At 38.9% G+C, this 12401-nt stretch overlaps 1 protein-coding gene and 1 pseudogene across 1 annotated transcript in view; both read left to right on the top strand.

Annotated features, from left to right (window-relative positions):
- The window catches only part of il1rapl2 (interleukin 1 receptor accessory protein-like 2), a 1145651-nt gene that overhangs the window by 109691 nt on the left and 1023559 nt on the right, over window positions 1-12401 (top strand). The window lies entirely within an intron of this gene.
- Window positions 2190-5829, top strand: LOC114663099 (uncharacterized; annotated as a pseudogene).

Raw genomic sequence — 12401 nt, 5'->3', positions numbered from 1 at the left:
TATATATATTTCAGCATGTCTGTCTGTTGGTTGGTTGGTTGGTACGTTTACATCAGTGTTTTGATTGGCTGATATTCTACGAATCTTGAAAATTTGGACCAACCAACTAAAAATGCCCAAGTGGGAATCGAACCCACGACCTCCTGAGTGCCAAGGTGCCGGCTTAACCGTTGCACCAAAGCAGTCATATGTTTGCGCAAAGAAAACAAGCAAATCTACTTACAAAATAGTGTATGAGAAATGCTGCATTTCTACCTAATGGACAAATTGGGGAGTAGCTACATATGCCACTACCCCGTCAAAGAAGCAGCTTATCCTTACAAAAGGTATGATGCGTACTTTTGACATTTGGAAATAGCCCATATTATGCTTTAAGATTTTTCTCTTTTAAGTGTATTAACTTTATGTTGGCATGCTTTGGCTGCCGTCGCGAAGTCTTATGAGCACTGGTGGCGTCAAACTAAAAGCTGGATAGCCTAAACAGCTGTCCAAGAGACCTGCGTGTCACACGCTATTGTTTGGGCTTACACTATTTCCAAAAATAATGTTTTTGGTGGACAAATGTCTCATTCACTTTATGATTAGGTAATCATTGACAAAACCTCTGAACAGCATATATTGCCAAATATAATGTCTCAAAACCAAACCTCTACGAATTCGATGCCATTGAATATCGATTTTGAAAACCAAACCTCTGTCGAATTGATGCAACCAAATATCAATTCTAGAGATCCAAGGGCTCCCAATTTTGATACAATGGAAAATATCAATTTTGGAGATCGACAAGAAACAAGCTTGCATTTTAATGGCGAAGAAACCCAAGAAAAGACCATAAACAATTTGAATATTGCACATTTGCCTCAACAACAAAATAAAAAACGAAGCACTGGGAAGCGAGTGACCAATCGGATTAAAAGAAAAGCTGAAGGAAGTCACTCGACTGAAGAAGATGAAAATGCAAAAAAAATAAGATTTTGGATATTTCAAGTGCTCAAAGTACACCTCAAGAATTGCCAAAAACGAAGAAACCAAAAAGAATTTTTACTGAAGAACAAAAACTGTGGAATAAACAGCGACGTGCAGTACGACAAGCAGCAAAGAGTGTTCAAATCTCGCAGCAGAGACAAAATGAACGCCAACGAGTTGCAGCTTACAGAAGCAACCGCATGGAAGAACAAACACAATTGGTTCACGAAATTGAGCATCTGCGATTGCAACAAAAACGTTCTACTGCCACTGAAATTGAAGTTGCTGAAAGATGTGAACATGAACGGCAATGACAACAAAAAAGTCGGTCAAACACAACTCAAGTTGAAATTGTTGAGAGAAGAGAACAAGAACGTTTACGACAACGAGAGAATCGTTTAAATGCAACTGAAGGTGAAATTGTCGAAAGAAGAGAGCAAGAGCGACAAAGACTATGAGAAAATAGACTTCATGAAAACGAGGAAGATGCAAATTCAAGGCGTCAACAAGATCGCATTCGAACTTGAGAAAGTCGAGCAAATGCGTCTGAAATTCAAGCTCAACTTCGAAGAAACACTGACACACGTCGAAGAGCCTCTGCAAGAGCTGCTTCCAGCAATCAACTTTGTCGTGCTCTGGCTACAATTGAAGACTTTGATACCAACTTTTCAGTGCATTCAATTGGTCCTATGGTCAATGAATGTGTACATTGTGGTGCTCTTCAGTGGAATGGCGAAACATCTTCTATGTGCTGTGGTGGTGGAAAAATTCGACTTGCTCCATTTACCCCTTTGCCCGATCAATTGGTTTTGTTGTGGTCAAATCCGGCTTTTATGAAGAAAATTCGTGCGTACAATACCATCTTTGCCTTCACATCCATGGGTGCAAGTGTCCACGAAAGCATTGCCATTGATGAACATTATGCAAATGCAAGAGATGGTGTTTACATGTTTCGTGTACAAGGAAGCATTTGCCACAGAATTGGGAGATTGCTGCCAAATGAAGGAAACACTCCAAAGTTTGCACAGATTTATGTGCACGACAGTGACATGGATAAACAAGTTGCCACGCGCATGAGCATCATGGACGACTTGGATGAAAATATCGTCATTACAATTCAAGAGCAACTGGCACAAATTAATCCTTTTGTTACTCAATTCATGTCAGCTGGCGAATTTGCAAGAGAAGGCCGGGATTGTCGTTTGGTCATTCGAGAATCAAGAAACACCGATCTTCGAACTCACAATCAACCGACAGCAGATGAAGTTGCTGCCATTATTATTGATGGAAGTGAGCCCAATGGAAGGCCCATCAATTCTATGGATGTTGTACTGCATTGCAAGTCCAGTGGCTTTCGAAAAATATACGATTTGCACCCAGCGTACGATCCTTTACATTTCCCACTTTTGTATGCATTTGGTGAAGATGGATGGTCACCTAATGTAGAATATGTCGATGGGAAACAAAGCTACAATAACACTTGCGTGAACATTCGTGAGTTCTATGCCTACCGACTTTTTACTCGAATCAATGATGAGTCAATGCTCCATCGATCCTCAAGATTGTTTCAACAATGGTGCGTTGAACAATATGTAAAAGTCAGTTCCAACGATTACGCTATATCGAGAAGAATCAAAGCAATCTGCGTGCTGAGTTATATCGTGGTGTGGCAGATGCAATTGCAAGAGACGCTGACCTTGGAACCATTGGGAAGTTCGTTGTTCTACCTGCGTCATTCACTAGAGGCGAACGGTACATGAGAAAGCAGTACTACGACTAGATGGCTATTGTGCGCGAATTTGGCAAGCCTGATTTATTTATTACTGTTACTTGCAACCCTGAGTGGCCTGAAATCAAGGAAGCACTGCTTGAAGGCCAAAAACCAGAGGATCGACCTGACATCGTTGCAAGAGCCTTTTGCCTAAAGCTTAAAGCTATTCGAGAAGACATTTTCAAGAAAAACATCTTTGGCAAGACGATGGCAGACATTTATGTCATTGAGTTCCAAAAGCGTGGCCTTCCACATGCACACATGCTCATCAAGTTGGAGTCTGAGTTCAGTCCATCTACTCCTGATGCCTACGACAAGTTCGTGTGTGCTGAACTGCCCGACCGACAACTGCCGCCATAGTTGTACGAAGTTGTGACGAAAGCCATGATGCACGGACCATGTGGAAGCCTAAATCCGAAAGCACCATGCATGAAGGATGGAAAATGCAGCAAGCAGTACCCCAAGCCATTTTCTAACACCACACATTGCGACCACAGTGGATACCCTGTGTATAGAAGACGTGACAATGGCACAACTATAGAACGACGTGGCTTCGAATTGGATAACCGATGGGTTGTTCCTTACAATCCATACCTCAGCCAGAAGTATGAATGCCATATCAATGTGGAAATTTGCTTGACAATCAACTCGGTCAAGTACATGTACAAGTATGTTTACAAGGGCCATGACAAAGCCACTATTTCCATTGAAAGACAGCCTGTGGATGGAAACATTGAAACCATTGGTGGTCTCGCAGCAATTGACATCAATGAGATTGTCCAGTATTTAAGTGCAAGGTACATTTCAGCGTCTGAAGCTTGCTGGAGAATCTTCTCCGTTGCTCTCCAAGAAAAGTCACACTGTTGTTCAGTTGCCTGTACATTTGCCTCAACAAAACATGGTTACTTATAACCCAGACACGACCAATGCAGAGTCAACCGACAGCATGAAAAACACCATGCTAACAAGAGTCTTTGCAGAAGTGCGCTGAAGACGAAGAAGCAAGGAACTTGGTCTACTATGATTTTCCGAAGCATTACACGTGGCAAAAAAATACCAAGAAGTGGAAGAAACGCCAGCATGGTGGAGAAAAGACAATTGGCAGCATGGTTTCAGTCTCCATTAAAGACAGCAATCAATACTACCTGCGATTGCTTTTGTGCTACGTCAAAGGTCCAACATCATTTGAAGACCTTTGCACTGTCAATGGTGTTTGCTACGACACTTTTCAAGAAGCTGCAGTGGCATTGGCTTATTGGAAAACGACAACGAATGGTATCGGTGCATGGAAGAAGCCTGTGACTTTCAAATGCCTGCACAACTTAGACAATTGTTTGCAATCATATTGGCACTGTGCAATCCACATCAGCCAGGAAAATTGTGGGAAGCATTCAGCTCTGCGATGTCTGAAGATTTCCAACATCAACTCAAGACAACGTGTGAAGATCGAAGAGTTGTTTTCCACACTCTGGAAGCACTGAACAAACACCTTTTACCTCATCAAATGACGCTGAAGGATTTTCCAGGACTCCCTCAGCTGGACCAATTCCAAGATTTATGGGCCGACGAATCGACAAGAAACAACCCATTGATCGAAGCTGAGAAATCCTATAACCACGATGACCTGTCCAATATGGTCAATCAATTGGACAAGTTAAATGAAGACCAGAGTCAAGTCTTCAATACAATTTTGGGAGCAGTAAACAACCAAGACAGCGACCAAAAACTCTTCTTTGTGGATGGTCCTGGAGGAACAGGAAAGTCTTTTTTTACTCGACACCATTTTGGCTTCTGTACGATCACAAGGGAAGATCGCATTAGCTGTGGCAACCAGTGGCATTGCAGCTTTGCAGCTTATGGGAGGTCGAACTGCGCACTCTACATTCAAGCTCAGTTTGGATCTCAATGCAACTTCCACATGCAACATTCCAGCTCAATCACAACGAGCTGAATTGTTACGCAATACAGACTTGATTGTGTGGGATGAAGCACCTATGATGATCGAGTATGGTTTTGAAGCTCTTGACAAGTCGCTCAAAGATATCATGGGCAACGACAAAGTCTTTGGTGGCAAGACAGTTGTGTTGGCTTGAGATTTCCGACAAATTCTTCCAGTGGTTCCCAAGGCAACTGCAGCCCAAATTGTCGATTCGTGTGTCAAACGTTCATATCTTTGGAAACACTTTACTACATTTCGACTTAAAACTAATATGCGCGTACGAAATGCTGTGGACTCGGCAAGTGCCACTGAAATTGAAGACTTTGCTAATTTTCTGTTGTGTGTTGGTAAAGGAAAATCAAATGACTGTGAAGATTGTGGTCAACGATTTGTCAAAATCCCCAAAGATATGGTCGTTCCGTGGCAACCAAGAACAAATACACTTCAAACGTTGATCCATGAAGTGTACGATAATGCCGAAGAACATTATCTTAATGATGGCTACTTTTCGGACAAAGTCATCCTGACTCCACTCAACGCTGATGTCCATGACATCAACAACAAGATTGTGGATATCCTGCCTGGCGAAGAGCAAGAATACCTATCGATTGATTCTGTTGAAGATTCTGAAGGCTTGGATGAATCTCTATATCCTGTTGAATTTCTCAACACACTTGCTATTTCTGGGATGCCACCTCATAAATTGCGTCTCAAAGTTGGCTCTCCAATTATTCTCCTTCGTAATATCAATGGACATGAAGGACTTTGCAATGGCACACGACTTCACGTCCAACAACTCAAGCGAAATTGCTTGCTGGCTTCGATCCTCACTGGAGCCCACAAAGGCAAACTTATTGCCATTCCACGTATTCCTTTGGTTGCGAAAGATTGTGGACTGCCATTTGAACTTCGACGACGCCAATTTCCAGTACAATTGGCCTTTGCAATGACCATTAATAAGGCTCAAGGTCAAACAGTTCAAGAGCTTGGTGTTTACTTACCCCAACCAGTATTTGCTCATGGTCAATTGTATGTTGCCTTATCTCGAGCAACTTCAAGAAAGAAGATCAAGCTCTTAGTTGGAAAAGATTGCCACGAGGATCAAGATGGTCTTTGCATCAATAATGTAGTGTACCCAGGGATATCCACTTAAATACTTGAATAAACATAGTTTACGTATTCGTTAAGTATGCATTGATTGTGTTAACGATTCATAATTTTATTTTGATAAAGATAAGTCGTTCATTTTATGGCATGTAACACTTTCATACATGACTTAAATTAGAAACAACTTTCATTATGTTTATTATTGCCTTGGAACTAAGATCCATACAGCTCAGGTGGTAGAGTGCACACTACCCTTGGTCGGTGGTTTGATCCCGGATGCCGGAACAAAGTTAGGACCTAACACCACCTACTGTCCACCTGGGTTCGAATCCTGATTCGTCGTGTGGCATAAATAACAAAAAACATTTTATTACTAAATTTAATCATGGTACAAATAATTTTGCACTTAATGACTTTTACCCTGCAACACTGATAAAAGTCGCGCTTGACGGGCACGACTACCTCGTTTTAGTAATATTTTAATCAGACAGATAGGTGAGTATTAGAACCATTTTTAGCTTTTTACATTTTTTTGTTTCCTCTTCATTATTCATATGGTTTGGTCTGCCTGGCCAGATACCTCTTTTTTCAGTAATCCAACATGGCTGTGAGATACCAGGAGGAGGCTCACTGGTAATGTTTTTCTTACTGTTTGGTAGCAAACTGCTTCTTTTTTAGTGTGTGTGTGTGTATGTGTGTGTGTTCTGGAACCTTAAGCACTCTGAATTTTGGGCTCTAGTCTTTATTTCATTTCAAAGGTACTATTGTAGTTTTTTTTTGCACTTTTTGAACTAGTCTGTTTAACACAGATGACCACTGAGTCAGGTGAACAACAGCAATTTGCTGTCTCCATAATAAGGCTTCATCCTGTAGTTCTTTTTTTCACAATAGGCCTTTAAGAGTTTGTGGAACATGTTTTTTTTTATAGCCTTTATATTTTCAAGAACATGTGTCACTCCATATGGATTAATGCTTGTGTTTATCCTTATTTATTTTGTGTTTTTTTTTTATAGCTAATAGTTTTTTTCATAACATTATGTGTTTTTTTTTTTTTAATGGATGAAAACATTTTCTTGTGCATGGATATGTAAGTGGCTATGCTGTTGTTGGCAGTTGTGTTTGTTGTTGGTCACATGATTGTTTGACATGTTGACATTCCTTAAGATAGCTGAGTGCAGTGTGATGCAACAAATCATTTGATTTTCAATAAAAAGTTTGTTGTGGTTATCAATGAATTAGAGAATATTTGACCAGAATTTGGAAGTTTGGTTGTTGGCTCATGCTTTAACTTTTGACTCAAGTTTACAGCTTTGGCATTAGGCTTTTTGATTTTTATTTTCTGTTACCGACCTGTGCCTGTTATTAGACCACATCCTTTTGAAGGGTGTGTGAGGGATGTCTATTTTACCTTCCATCCAGAATGTCAAAATAATGATGAGATCTATACAATTTATGAACAAAATTCATAAAATAGCATTAACGTAAGTTTATTAAAAAAAACAAACTTTGCTTTCTCTGTTTGTAGTCTGGATGGGATAATAGACTACAACAAATAACCCAAACACACTTGCTGCAATACACCAAAAAATGGAATTTATTCATAATATAATGATAATAGAAGATGGATATATGCAAGTATATATAGACAGAGAGAGATGATGGATAACAACAAACAACACAAGAAATACATTTATGTTAGCTTACTTTTAACTTTTTCTACCCTAAAGAAAAAGGCACATAAATTAGAAGTTCTGATCTTTCAGTTGGAACATTAGAATGATCTAGATGAGAACAGGCCATTTACCCCAACAAAGCTCACTAGTCCTATCCATTTAATGCTTCTAAAATAACATCAGGTCTAGCATTGAAGGTCACTAAAGTCATACTGTCCACCACACTACCTGGTAGCTTATTCCATGTGCCTATCATTCTCTGTGTGAAGAAAAACTTCCTAATGTTTGTGTGAAATTTACCCTTAACAAGTTTCCAACTGTGTCCCTGTGTTTTTGATTAACTCATTTTAAGATAACAGTCTCAATCAGTTGTACTAATTCCCTTCATAATTTTAAACACTTTAATCATTTCACCTCTTAACCTCCTTTTGTTTAAACTGAAAAGGCTCAGGTCACTTAATCTTTCCTCATAATTCATCTCCTGTAGTCCTGGAATCAGCCTAGTCGCTCTTCTCTGGACCTTTTCTAGTGCTGCTATGTCCTTTTTGTAGCCTGGAGACCAAAACTGTACGCAGTACTCCAGATGAGGCCTCACCGGTATGTTATAAAGCTTCAGCATATCCTTCCTGGACTTGTTCTCTACACATCGTGCTATATAACCTCACATGCTTTAGCCTTCTTAATGGCTTCAGTTCATGTGGTCAAGAGGATGTTATTTAGCTACAGGTAGATATTAAGTTTCTAGCATCTGCACTGTGATGGTGGCATTGATTTGCTAACTGCTAATTTAAACTGGTTTACCACCCACTCTCTACACATAATTTCTCTGTGTATCTATGCATGTGTGTGTGTGATGCTGCACTGAACTTTTCTACTGAATTTAGAAAGGTGCACTTTTAACAGCTAAAAACTTATCCTTCACAAAGGTTATTCTTTTCAGTTCCAGTAATACCACTTAAGCAGAATACATCAGATCGCTTTATCCTAACTATTAAGTTACAGTCAACAATTCTCACAAAGTAGGGTATACTTATGGTTAGGTTTTTATTGACTCCAGATGTAGGTGATGCTTTGTTCCAATTCTTCTGAGTCGATTTTCATGGGTTCAAATGAATAGATGTCAGCACACTTTTTCTTTCTTTGTTTAGGAGATCTTTTCCGTCTTTGCCTTGGTCGCACCTTGTGGTTATAGGTAGTACTGTAGTTTTCTCCATGGTTTTGCACACTGTGGCTCTTGTTTGCTAGCATAAAATGTATGTCTACTGTGTAGTTGGTGTTCAGTCGACTTCTGTCTTTAACAAGACTAATATATGGCTTTATGTATGGTCTCTGTTACTTGTGCACCTTCCTTTACTTTAGCAAGGTTTAGACTCCTGGCACCCTCATCAAACTCCAATACAGATGGTCTTTCACTCTTGTAGTCCAGTACCAGGTTTGATTTTGGAATGAAAAAGATTGCTTTGCCATTTGTTATGGCTGCACCCAATTGTCGTGCTATGTAGCCGAAGTTACAGCTAGGCCGAGAGCAGGGAGAACATATAGAGGCCAAAGATGAAGTGTTTGCAATGAGTTATAAAGGAAGGGGTAGATGTGTTGCCATTTTTATTTTGGATGTACATAAATCCAACCTTTTTGCTGTTAATTGGTGAAAAGTTTTTCTTGCCAAGGTTGCCAATCACTGAGTTATGGCTCTTTGTTCACTGACCAAATATTTAAATGGTTCATCGTGGAGGCATCTCTGAATGTCACTTAATGGCTATTAAGTTTTATGAGCTAAGACTCAGAAACTACACTCCAGAGAGAACTGACATTTGAGCTGAAGCTGAGAGGGTCAGGCAGCTACGTTTTAAGCAAATGACATGTGTACCAAAGCAAAGCAAAATAGGTAATGCCAGTCTGTCCTACGCTCTGAAAAATCCCTAATGAAAGATCTATTTTCTTTCATCTTTTTTTGCCCTTGAGCTTTGCCTATTTCACTAGGCATTACAGATGTCACTGACTTCACTGAGGCAACTCAGTACTCAGTAGTAAAACTGCAGAAACAGAAAGATTAATTTTGTGTTAGCTTACTTGTGACTAGTCAGCTGTACAACTGGGATGCAGAATTTTAAAATACAACACACGTTAATATTAATCTTTTTCTGTCAGGATGAGAAAATACAGGTTGCATACATTCTTTTATGTGACTCTGAACATCAAAGATACTAACCATTGGGTTATGTTTATATAGTTGAGAAGGACAGCATCTTCACAAATATTCTCAGTTCATGGGAAAAGATTCAGCTCAATAAAAATCTGTACTATAATACCTGTTACTGCTGGACATGCAGTAAAATGCTTAACTGGAATTCTGCCTCTTAGCAAAGTAAAAAGTTTTCAGGGTCCAAGTGCCTGGCTTATGCTGAGAATAGACAACAATTTAGTAAATAATTTGGAAATTGCATTCAAAACAACAAGGTTTTGGAAAAGTAGAATATTCCTACTAATATTAAGGAGGCCATCATTTATGAAAAATGAATGCCTAATATAATCCAGTTACTAAATATTTAAGAATATCTCTTGTAGGGAAGCTCATTCCATTTATTCACTAAAGTCTTGCAGTAATCTATTTAAAATATTCTGTATAAAGAACTCCCTTTAATTCAGAAAAATACAGTATCCATATTGTTAAAGAAATTTCCAAGGTGTAGGTATTAAGCAAAAAGCATTAACATTACTCCCATGTCATCTGTATAATTGTGCAATTGAGTTAGTACCAGATATTCTTCTGCCTAAAGGGCATTTATATGCCTTGTTAGGTCCAAAGCCATGAAAGATTGCATAAAGGAAAAGTTAAAAAATGGTTTAATTTGCCAAACCACTTCTCCTTTGGGTGTTTATTTTTATTTGTAGACGAAAAGCTTGCTTTTGGCTTCAAACGGATTTTAGAGCACCTAATAACACTGCTAAAAACAACTATTTATAACAGGGATAATTCTATTATTTTTCAGTAAATAACTAGAATGCTGGAAAACTGTTTTTTTTCTTCCTGTTGACATAGTGGTGATCAAGTCATGTGTTTACTAGTGGACAGTATTGTGGTACATGATTAACATGAGCCATGCTGCACATGGCCAGCTTGCCTCCTAAACGCCACAGAGATTCTTGGGATTTGAGCTCATTGACAAGCTCAGGTCTATACCAGTGACATCACTGTCCTGATGTTCCCTGGTAATTTATACAAAATGGCTACATGGTTTCACACTGCAATCTCGTACAGTTTTTCTATTTAAAAGACAGAAAATTGTTACTGTTCATATTTAATTGCCTAATGTCTAGAAAGAGATTCTCAGTGTGTATTAAGGCCATGTCACATTGCATGACTTTTCATGCGATTTTTCAGCCGTAGCCTGTATTTACATAATCTTACTAAGTCAGTGACAGTTGGAGGTGTGCTTCCATGAATTTCAGTCACGAAGTCTGACATACCCAGCAACTCACTCCAAACAGTCCATGACTTGCACCGACAAAACTTTCTCCTCTGTAACATATCCTGTGTTCGCTCATTCCTCTCCTTTTCTAATGCTGAGAAACTTGTCCATGCTTTTATCACATTCCTCATCGATTATTGTAACTCGCTGCTGGTAGGTGCCCCTTCTAATCTCATATCACAGCTCCAGTTGATTCAAAACGCTGCTGCAAGAGTCCTTACACGGACCAGCAACAGTGAGCACATCACACCCATCCTGCTTCGCCTTCACTGGCTCCCTGTATCTTACAGGATTGAATATAAAATTCTACTAATAACCTACAAAGTTTTAAACGACCTTACACCAAACTACATCAGTGACCTTCTCCATCACTATGTGCCTGTCCGCCCACTAAGGTCCTCTGATTCTTGTAATGTTGTTGTGCCTCACACTAACCTGCACTCTATGGGTGGCAGGGCCTTCAGCTCCATAGCACCCAGACTTTGGAATGACATCCCGAAATTAATTAGATCAGCTGACTCAAAAACAACTTGAAACTCATCTATTTAGGAAGGCTTTTAACTTAACTTAACATTCTGCCCTTTCTTTCAGTTTACCTCTCTGTCCAGGTGCTCAGGATAATTTGTGTGTCTGTTATATCACAAATTAGGTTATTTGTTAAGTTTTTCTTTGAGTATTGAATTTAGTATTTTACTCTGGTTTATTGTTCTTTATTCTATTTAATGCTTTGTTATCTGTTTCACTGTTCTATTCAGGAAAACATATCCAATGTTACAAATACCCTGCTGTTTTGGACCTCACAAACAGAAAAGAAGCTTGTCAGTCTGATGTCTCATGTTTTATGTACCATGACAGAATGGAAAAAAGAAAGGGCATAAATTGCAGCTGATCTCGCCATACCTGTCAACTCTTCATACAGTGCCAGCTCTGTCAGGTAGCACATGTGAATTTGACATGTCTGGCAGTTTTCAGTAGTGTAAATTGACATGGTCCATGGAGATCACTGATCATTACTCAATATAACATTTGTAAACAGCATTAACTTTTAATGGGACATTAAGGTTGTGTTACACCAAATATAATAACTACGTGCATATTAGAAACATACTATACATAAATTGAATGAAATGTGTGTTGAACAACATGAGCTTACATTACAGTACATTTTTAACCATATCAAAAGTGTTGGAGCACATTATTAATCTGTGAATTGTTTCGAATTAAACTAAAACACAGCAATGTAAGTCGAGTTTGTAATGGTGTGTTTTCCAATACAGCTTTAACAAATAAAACCAACTACAGAATCTTAGTCCTATTCTTTATAGCCTTTTTCCTTGTCTGTTCTTCCACAATATACTGTTATTGAATTGGATAATATTAATTATTATTTAACTGAAAAGTCAGGATGAGTGCATCTGAATGTGGAGTGCTTTTGTTTTTAACAAATAGATGTTAATTTGACATAACATTTTACT

This window comes from Erpetoichthys calabaricus, chromosome 12, assembly GCF_900747795.2.
Source record: "Erpetoichthys calabaricus chromosome 12, fErpCal1.3, whole genome shotgun sequence".
In the NCBI taxonomy this organism is placed as follows: Eukaryota; Metazoa; Chordata; class Cladistia; order Polypteriformes; family Polypteridae; genus Erpetoichthys; species Erpetoichthys calabaricus.
This window is presented reverse-complemented; position numbering and strand designations above follow the sequence as displayed.